Here is a 10,272-nt window from a genome sequence, read left to right on the forward strand (position 1 = left end):
CAATCCTCAGGTCAATGAAGGATTTGAAGAGCAATTTCTTTACCTGGTCTTGAAGACGTCATTTCAGAGAATATTTATATGATTTTACGCTTTTTCGGTCGAAACTTCCTGAGATCGAATTTTAACCTTAATGGCAAAAGCACTGAATACTTACAGTTCGTCTGAATGTTGAAATAATAATATTAGAAGAATATAATATATATATATATATTATATATATGTATATATATATGTAATATATATACATATATATATATATATATATATATATATATATATTATATATATATATATATATAATAGATCATATATCTTATATATATATATAAGAAATATATATATATATATATATACATATATCATATATATATATATATATATATACTATATATATAGATTATGATATATATATATAATACATACAGAATATATATATATATATATATATATATATATATATATATATAGGAGATATATGTATATAATATATATATACATACATATATATATAATTATATATATTATAATATATATATATATATATATATATATATATATAGGAATAATGTATATTTTTTTTTTTTTACATACTAACTTTTCTAACGTGATACCACAGTTTTGATAGAAATCACAGACACTAAACTTTTACTTCACGAGTCAAAATTCAGCAAAATGTTTTCTTTATCAATATTTACCATATTTTGACTAGCACACTAGTACTAAGATTCGTATCGAATATGCGGATGACTAATATAGTTCGTTTCGAATAATTAATCTTGAACGGGTTTTAAACTTGAACAATCTAACGGGCACTAAGTATACATCAAGTACTATGATCACCTAAAATAGATACGTCAGCAACAATCTTCAGGTAATCTAACTTCACTAAGACGCAAATTCCCACATACATAGATATGGTACTACCTTACGACTCAGCATAACCTTACTGACGAGTCCCAGGTAAAAAATAATGAATAAAATGCATATTATCTTTGGTGATTGCTCTCCATAAGGTGCCAGCCAATGTCTAAAGAATTCTTTAGGCCTTGGTGCCAGCCTTCCGTTTTAAAGTGATAAAATTCCAGGCAAAACAGTTTTGTTATCATTGACAACCAAAGTACTTATTAACCAGGGCTTCAAACACTTCAGACCCAATTACTGGTGAAGTGAATTTTCATTAGTGAATTCTTCAAATGTTTTTTTAATCTTTTATTTTCAGAGGAGTTGTATGTATTATCTGACTGTTTGAGTATGAACACTGACTGTCGAAATTAATGACACAAAACAACAACAAATCCTATTCACCTGAGTTTCAGTCAACTGTTCTTGTAATCCTTACACAAAAATGCTCATTATGAAATCTTTTCTGGTTCAGTACATCCGAATGTTTATCAACGATGTGTTCTTGCGAAATCTTTTCAGGTGTGGTTGGGTATCATGCTCTTTTTGGCAGCGAGCATGACAATAGGCTTGGCCATCAACTACCTGGTCCAACGCTGGGGTCTGAAGCCTCAGTCTGGTATAGGCCAAAGCCACCAACGTGCACGAGGACGTCAGGTCACGTTCAAGCCAGTCTGGCTCATTCAGCTCCTTCTTGCTGAAAGTATGTATAGAAAAGTAACCTTATTTATTCACGGTATGCACATTCACAATAGAGTCTTACTACTGCTCAACTTGCAACCATTTCATGTAATAAATATCACACAGTTTTTCTGGAACGGCACCAGCAGAACTTCTCGTTGAAATTACAGGTATAATCATCTGTATTTGATCTTATTTCTTAATCTGCCTTTTGCAAAAATAGAAAACTTACATCTTCTAAGTTTCAAAGCTTACTGATGAGTAGGCAGCATACTTTCCAATAGGCTCTGGAATGTAGCCTACATCTTAAAACGATCTAAATTGAAATGTCCATAATTCCTCATAATACTAACATCACCATTTTGCACAATGATACAATGAATAGGATCATAATGTGTGATGTTGACATTCTTTGGAAGAAATACATGCAGTAAATACTAGATGGGTTAGTAAAAAAATATCTGGAGTAATACTTTTGCTTTAACTGCAAGATGATTTCAAATAGCCTGACTATAGTCGCCAAACAGATTCATCTATAACTGATTCACTTAAGGTAGATTCTCGGATGAGCCTTATTCTTACGAGACGTTTGTTTGGTGGCCGTTGATTGGCTGGTACCGGGAGGTAGGCAGCTCCCAGCCAATCAGCGGCCGCCAAACTAACGTCTCGTAGGCATAGGGATCACCCAAGAATCTACCTTAAGTGAACCAGTTATAATTATTTCTGTACTGAGCTATGGCATGAAAATTCATTTCCAAATCGTTTGATTTACAAGCAGGCTGATTTTTGCTTGTGAAACGGAGGTGATTTTAGATTGGTTTAGGTTCCGGTTTAAAATTTGTTTTACTTAGGGGACTAATTAACGCAGTGCTTAATTTTTTTTCACTTTTTGACTTTGCAAGTTTCAAAGCAGACACGAAAACTATCATACACAAATCATTCTATGTTTTCTAATTTTAAAAGCCTACTTCAGGAAATGACACGAGGACAAAATTAATGAACCATATAAATCTGGAATAAGAACCAACTGGTTAAACGAAGAACAGAAACTAAATTAACTAATACAGTTAATTGTCGACATGAGCCTTGTTTACTTTCCAGCTGTGGATGTCCCTCCAATGGTGTGGACAGGGAAGATATTTCTGGGAACATGGATGCTGGTGGCTCTTATTTTGATTTCTGCTTATCAAGGCATTTTGACATCTCTCCTCGCTGTGCCTAAGGTGGAAATCCCTGTTGATTCGCTTCAAGATCTGGTCGACTACGGCAAAATCCCCTGGGCTAACGAATATGGAACCTCCCTACATCAGATGTTCGGCGTACGTTTTTCGTTGCCTTTACGTTCCTCATTCAAAACTACCTTTCAAGTATGTTAGTTTACTTTTGAAAACCAGTTATACGTTTATGTACAAAAATAAAAAAACAATAATTTCATTCATTCATTAATTTCTTTCAGCAATTGTAAAATTATTCTCCTAATTCTTTCGCTAGCAGGCTCAATGAGCTGATTCAAATGGCGGGACTATCAGTCTTTTTTTATACCTAGTACCATGATGATATATATATCAAGGTAACAACAATACAGTATAAATGGATTCTGTAAGTGAAATACAATTTCATTACAATTACCTTTACTACCTTAAATGCAGCCGTAATAGGCTATTTGACTTAAGCAAATGGATACTATGAGTGTAACACCTACGATAGCCGAGGTCAATAGTTCACGCATATACATTTTGTATCTCATGTATGGCAATACAATATGGTAACAACTGATAAGAAAGAAAGTTGCTGTATAGAAATACATTAATGGTCATAAAATCGTGGTAGGCTACCTGCCTACTGAACTGTGTCAATTACTAGTGAGAGAGAAAAAAAGGGGTTGCATTTTTTTCAAAGCGAATTCATGCAGTATATTTTGCTACAAATATGGGGGAAAAGATAGATAATTGCCTTTTGCATAAAGTTCTCAGTTTAAAGTGTGATGGCTGTTGTTTATAAGCACAATGAAAGTTTACGGTTATTTGGTATTGACCAAGATACCTAGGTATTGATAAAGTTAGGTGAGGAAGAGTATGGAGCTGCCATTGGATAAGATAGATTTTTTACTCACCATTATCCAGATTTTGGCGTTATTCGACGGGCCCTTGGGAGTAATCCAGATAACTGAAGGCTTACTTTTACAGGCGTATGAGATCCATCAGTGATATCTGAAGTTCAAATGAAAAATACGGTCCTTAATGTCAATAAACATAATACATCTAGCAGCGTCTGGTCCCCAGACATTGTATTTGTCAGACATGGTTCATATCAGATTAGTGAATCTTTATTTATTACAGTTTTTTCCTCTACTACTTGACAGGATTCGGAGTCAGGCGTACATAAGAAAATCAATGATGGCGCATTCCTCGTTGTTGCCAGCTGGGACGTGAGGGAACGCATAAAAAAGGAGAAATTCGCTGTTCTCTGTGATTTCTACTCCATGAAAAAAGTTTGTATGGATATATTACTTTATATAATAATTCTTTATGTAGAGAGAAATAGAGAACATAGCCTTCTGTTAACTTTTCTTGAGAGATCTTAGGATTTCAAAATGTGCATAACTTGCCATGTATTGAGACAATTTACTAACTTTCACCAATACAATGTGTTCCTCTTCGTCAGATAATAAGTGATGACTTTAGCGCGCTTGGGGAATGTAACTACTACATAGCCAAGCAAACCATCTGGTCCACTAACTTCGCCTTCGCCTTCCCCAAGCATAGCCCCATCATACCGCTTTTCGACAAACTGTGAGTCTGTCACCGACAGCTGCCGTAAGCTGTTTATCTTCTGTTCTTGCTATTCATGTCTATCTCCTTATCACCGGAAAAATATTTGTCAATGTTGCGAGATGATAAAAATAACTTCTCTTTGCCATGAACTTTGTAAATTCTGTATAATATTAAATGACACGTAGGGGCGAAGTACCGTCAATGTACCTCACGTGGTGCACTGAAGGGCGTTGAATTAGTGGATCTGTGGAGGTTTCTCCCAGTTCCCAGCTCCACTTTTAGACCCTTAAGGCTCCCATACACTGAACGACTGTCTGAACGATTGTCGTTATCGACCCACACACGCACACTCTATTCATAGAGTATGAACGATCTCCGCACCGATTCAAGTCTGAACAAAGATTCTGTCTCGAGAAGACATGGAATCATCTCTAGAAGAAACACGCGCGATAGCTTTATATCGGCAGACAAACCCATACATTAAACGATCTGTGTATGACAGACTTTAGTCGCAAGCCAGCAACCTGGTCATGACAGATTCCCGGTGAGATCGTTCAGGCACGAAGCTCCGCCCACTTTTGCATTCAGACAAGCCCATGCTGTACACAGTGTTTTTGCGAACGATACAGACAGTCGTTCAGAAATTCGTTCAGTGTATGGGGGCCTTTATAATTCATCTCCTTTATGTTGCTGTCCAACCAACCCAATTCCTTCTTGTCACTGACTTGAGCAATGAACGTTCGAAAGTTCCCCGATGCTAGACTTGACAGTTTCAATTCCATAATATCAAACTGACAATATTAGAAGCTGACATCATGACAACAATGACCTCTAATCATTGCAGGATAACAATGATGAAAGAAGGCGGCCTGATCAATCGATACCGCGGGATGTCCATCCCGAATGCCTCCCACTGCATGGTCAGACCGGGCAAGGAAGGCGGCACCAAATCTCTTGTCCTCTCAATGGATGACCTCGCGGGCATTTTCCTGCTCGTCGTTGGAGGTAACCTATGTCACGAATTTCCATCTCAGTGGATACATTCTTCAGTATAATGTAACTTAGGAGAGGATGCATAGCATATCAAACCGAAATATTAGTCACAGAATTCTGCAGCTTTTCATTGTATGTTTATCTACAGTCAGAAGTTAAATAAGTTGCTCCTTACAAAGACCACACTTCAAAAGAATTATCTTGAGGTGGTCGAGCTAAGTCATCACTGTTTACTAAGAACAAACTTATTTTCACTTAAATATAATCAAGAGGGTGCGATGTGAGGATATAAATATATGCATACAAGCACTCTCTTTATATCTTTCAGGGGTGACTCTAGGAATATTCGCCATCATAATCGAACTCATCACACACAAGCTTAAGAAAAACTGAGATTTGCTCTTCGGGTATTAGGACTCCTTAACACAACCACAAATCAAGCACCACAGTTTTATTCACGTTTTTTATTTATTCTGTTTCATATTAAACTAATTTCAATTTTATTTAGTTAACGACAGAGGCGAAGAAAATTCTCTTCTTAAGCTAATCAGTCTGCTTACTTCTTAGCTCTCTCTAAGATGGGATCTCGAATCAGCGCACATATCGATCCAAGTATGAGCCACTGTTAGGTTTATCTGCTTTCAAATTGGACTGACAATAAATGTGTATGCAATGATAGTTCGGCTTAGTGCTTATTCATCCTTTGTATACACTTTCGTTACTATTTGAAGAACTCGGACTGACCCAAAATACTGACGCATCGTTAATTCCGTAGCCATGAAATACTGAAAAAAAAGAATTTGCACAAAAGGGATAAAAAAGGCCGGACTGACCATTAAACATCTGTTTCTACGATTTGACGGCAATAAAAGTGGAATGATTAATAACACATAGAATTATTAATAAGTAATGGAACTGAAAAAGAATTGCTCCCTAAACACTGCCGATTTTGTAGGTGAACTAAAAAAGAATCTTCTATAATAATCGAGGGGTGGCAAAACCAAATTAGTTAGTTACTCTTCGAAAACAAGCAGTTTCCTTTACATAATGGAATGGAATCTAAGGAAGCTGCAAGGAACCTTAAGTGAATATAGTGCACTGACGGCGCTACCCTCACCCCCACAACGGGGAGAAAGTTTTAATAATGGACCTATGCAAAAAAAAAAAAAAAAAAAAAAAAAAAGTCACGGCTTTAAGCCACAATTTCTTTGAAATACACTCCTTAAAGCATCATTCACAACTTATGGTCAAAATTTACAGGTGCTTGAAGCTCTCCACTAATTCAAAGTTAATGTTTAGAGTAGGGAGATAACCAGCAAAGCTGTACTTTCTGTATTGCTCAGTGCTGCTTCTTTATAGAATCAATTTAACAGTTCTGTAGAGCAGATGGTAGTATACTACAGTGATTCTAATCGCTTCTGCAGCTGGAGAACTGTGGTAAGGTATGTTTGAGTTGCATAAACATTTTTATGATTAAATTTGATACTTGCACTTTGTTGAGGGCAATGTGAAGTTATCAAAAAGCCTTATATGCAGCGTTTTGTTATTATGGTTACTGTTATTTTCATGAAAATTAATTAATATTATACACAAGGAATTAAGTGTTAAGTGTAACGAGAGGAAAAATATGCAACAACATGCTTCACTTTACATCATTTGTCGTAAATAGTACCTTTTCCTCTGCACTGGACAACATAAAACCTTTGAAGAATTCACAAAGTGCATTACAACAAAGTCCTAGCCAACAATTTATATTCAAATTACTAATTGGTTGTGTTTCACAGATCTCCAAGAGGTGACCCCTGGAATAGAAAAAAAATTGACAGAAAAAGAATGTAAATTTCGCCACTCAGGAGCTAGATATACTGAACATAATACATTCATACATATATGTGTATATGTGGTTCAAGCCCAGGAGACGACGAATTTATTATCAACTAAACAATTCCCTTTCGGTTAACATATATGAAAATATATTATTTCCGAGGTAGAGCGAATTGGATATTAAAATACATTCGTAGCTTAATGCTCGTATATGAATCACGGTGATGTGATAAAATTTATTGATATAATAATATATATATATATATATATATATATATATATATAATACACACACACAATATTTAATTTATATATATATATACATATATATATATATATATATATATATATATATTATATATAGCTTCTTGCAGATGGACATTGAGAAGCTTTTGCAACTAAATGTCGACTGAAAAACGAAGTAGGTACTTGATGCAGGAATTGTAGACAGCAAAGAAGAATGCATAAAGTTAGGGAGTCTATATAATAAAATCTTTGCTCTGTGTACAGCATCCAATGTCCTACCCGACCCGTTTAAAACCCGTTTGACTGCCTTTCAAAGGATTTTTGTCAGATTCATCTTTGGGAGTAACAATATCAAAATTCCGCTGTAAAGGAGTTATTTCCACGCCTTCGATGACAACATTATTTCACTTCCGATTAAATATACAATGAGCGATTCTTTTGTAGCTTCATGATGAAATAATCTGAGTAAATGATCTTGCGGCTTATGCAAATCTCGTTTCCCTTTGAAGGAAAAATCATCTTAATTATGCTTATTAGTCTTATCACTGTTGCCACCACTTCACTATAATTATCTATTCAGTAAGCATAATTTATACAAACCTCTTTTATAAAGAATTTAATTGAATCTTTATAAAGTCACTATTCATAAACAAAGGCTCTGTTCATTTAATCAAAATCTATGAATACAGTTCCTCTTGGTAAATTAATTAAACAGGCGATTATTATTATTATTATTATTATTATTATCATTATTATTATTATTGTTATTTCATTTATTTATTTTTTTGTCTATCACAGTCCTCCAATTCGACTGGGTGGTATTTATATTGTGGGGTTCCGGGTTGCATCCTGCCTTCTTAGGAGTTCATCACTTTTCTTACTATGTGCGCCGTTTCTAGGATCACACTCTTCTGCATGAGTCCTGGAGCTACTTCAGCCTCTAGTTATTGTAGATTCCTTTTCAGGGATCTTGGGATCGTGCCTAGTGTTCCTATGATTATGGGTACAATTTCCACTGGCATATCCCATAACCTTCTTATTTCTTTTTTCAGGTCTTGATACTTATCCAATTTTTCCCTCTCTTTCTCTTCAACTCTGGTGTCCCATGGTATTGCGACGTCAATGAGTGATACTTTCTTCTCGATTTTGTCAATCAAGGTCTCGTCTGGTCTATTTGCACGTATCACCCTATCTGTTCTGATACCATAGTCTCAGAGGATCTTTGCCTGATCGTTTTCTATCACTCCTTCAGGTTGGTGCTCGTACCACTTATTACTGCAAAGTAGCTGATGTTTCTTGCACAGGATCCAGTGGAGGACTTTTGCCACTGAATCATGTCTCTTTTTGTACTGGTTCTGTGCAAGTGCTATGTGGTTTATGGTTTCATTTTTCGTATTGCACTTCCTACAAATGGGAGAGATGTTATTTCCATCTATCGTTCTTTGAACATATCTAGTTCTTAGGGCCTGATCTTGTGCCACTGTTATCATTCCTTCAGTTTCCTTCTTGAGCTCTCCTCTCTGTAGCCATTGCCATGTGTCATCGCTGGCTAGTTCTTTAGTCTGTCTCACGTATTGTCCGTGGATTGGTTTGTTGTGCCAGTCCTCTGTTCTGTTTTTCATTCCTGTCTTTGTATATTTCTGGGTCTTCGTATGCTTTTATCAGTCCTTCTTCCCATGCACTCTTGAGCCACTCGTCTTCACTGGTTTTCAGATATTGCCCGAGTGCTCTGTTCTCGATGTTGACGCAGTCCTCTATACTTAGTAGTTCTGTCCCTCCTTCCATTCGTGTTATGTATAGTCTGTCCGTATTTGCTAGTGCTATGTGTATTGTCATATGTTTCCTAGTTTTCTGGTCTATGCTGCGGAGTTCTGCCTTCGTCCATTCCACTATTTCTGCGCTGTATCTGATTACTGGCAATGCCCATGTGTTTATGGCTTTTATCATATTTCCGTCGTTGAGTTTTGACTTGAGTATCGCCTTGAGTCTCTGCATATATTCTTTCCTGATCGTGTCCTTCATCTCTTGGTGTTTTATATCCCCTTCTTCCATTATTCCCAGGTATTTGTATCCCGTCTCATCTATGTGTTTGATGTTGCTCCCATCTGGTAGCTTTATCCCTTCAGTCCTTGTTACTTTGCCCTTTTGTATGTTTAATTATTATTATTAATATTATTATTATTATTATTATTCAGAAGATGAGCCCTATTCATAAGGAACAAGCTCACAGGGGCCACTGATTTGAAATTCAAGCTTCCAAAGTAACAAAAGGTAATGGGAATACAGAAAGAGATTAGCTGTTAGAAAACCAGCTAAATTAACAAATAAATAAACAAAAGAAAATTTAAGTAAAGTATTAAAATACAGGTTGAATTGTATAAGGGTAGTATTGCATTGCATCCTCGCTTAAACTTCTGCAGTTCCAACGGTGTGAGAAGTTCAACAGCGAGGCACATTTATTGCCTATTGGTGCTGCAGTTCGGCAGATCTGGTTTCTCTCGGCAGGAATTGAGGACCAGGGCTCAAATGGGAAAGATCTCTGTTGAAATACAACCTACGAAAAAGTGACAAACAAGAGACCATCCTTTGATGGTCCAAAGTCACAACTGCTACTATTACGAAACAGAAACCTACCGCCACGAACCACTCTGTCTTAAAGAGATAAATATCTCTGGCAGAAGCAGACATCCACACCAGAGAAAAGTATTCTAGTAATTGATTTTATCACTGTTATACACATATGAGGCCTTACGAACAATATCCAACTTTCGTGCCGCATTTGCTGTAACTTTCATTTGATGTTTCTCAAAAATAAGACGTGAGCCAAAAGTTACACCTAAAATAGTTAAAGCTT

The 10,272-nt window shown here is 36.0% G+C and overlaps 1 long non-coding RNA gene across 1 annotated transcript; it reads left to right on the plus strand.

Moving 5' to 3' along the window:
* The first annotated feature begins 4,182 nt into the window (after nucleotides 1-4,182).
* On the plus strand, nucleotides 4,183-7,355 carry LOC135197896 (uncharacterized). The gene is made up of 3 exons (XR_010310677.1): nucleotides 4,183-4,373; nucleotides 5,200-5,360; nucleotides 5,677-7,355. It is a non-coding gene; the product is annotated as an uncharacterized LOC135197896 (long non-coding RNA).
* The last annotated feature ends 2,917 nt before the right edge of the window (nucleotides 7,356-10,272 follow it).

The sequence above is a fragment of the Macrobrachium nipponense genome, chromosome 21 (genome assembly GCF_015104395.2).
Source record: "Macrobrachium nipponense isolate FS-2020 chromosome 21, ASM1510439v2, whole genome shotgun sequence".
Lineage (NCBI taxonomy): Eukaryota > Metazoa > Arthropoda > Malacostraca > Decapoda > Palaemonidae > Macrobrachium > Macrobrachium nipponense.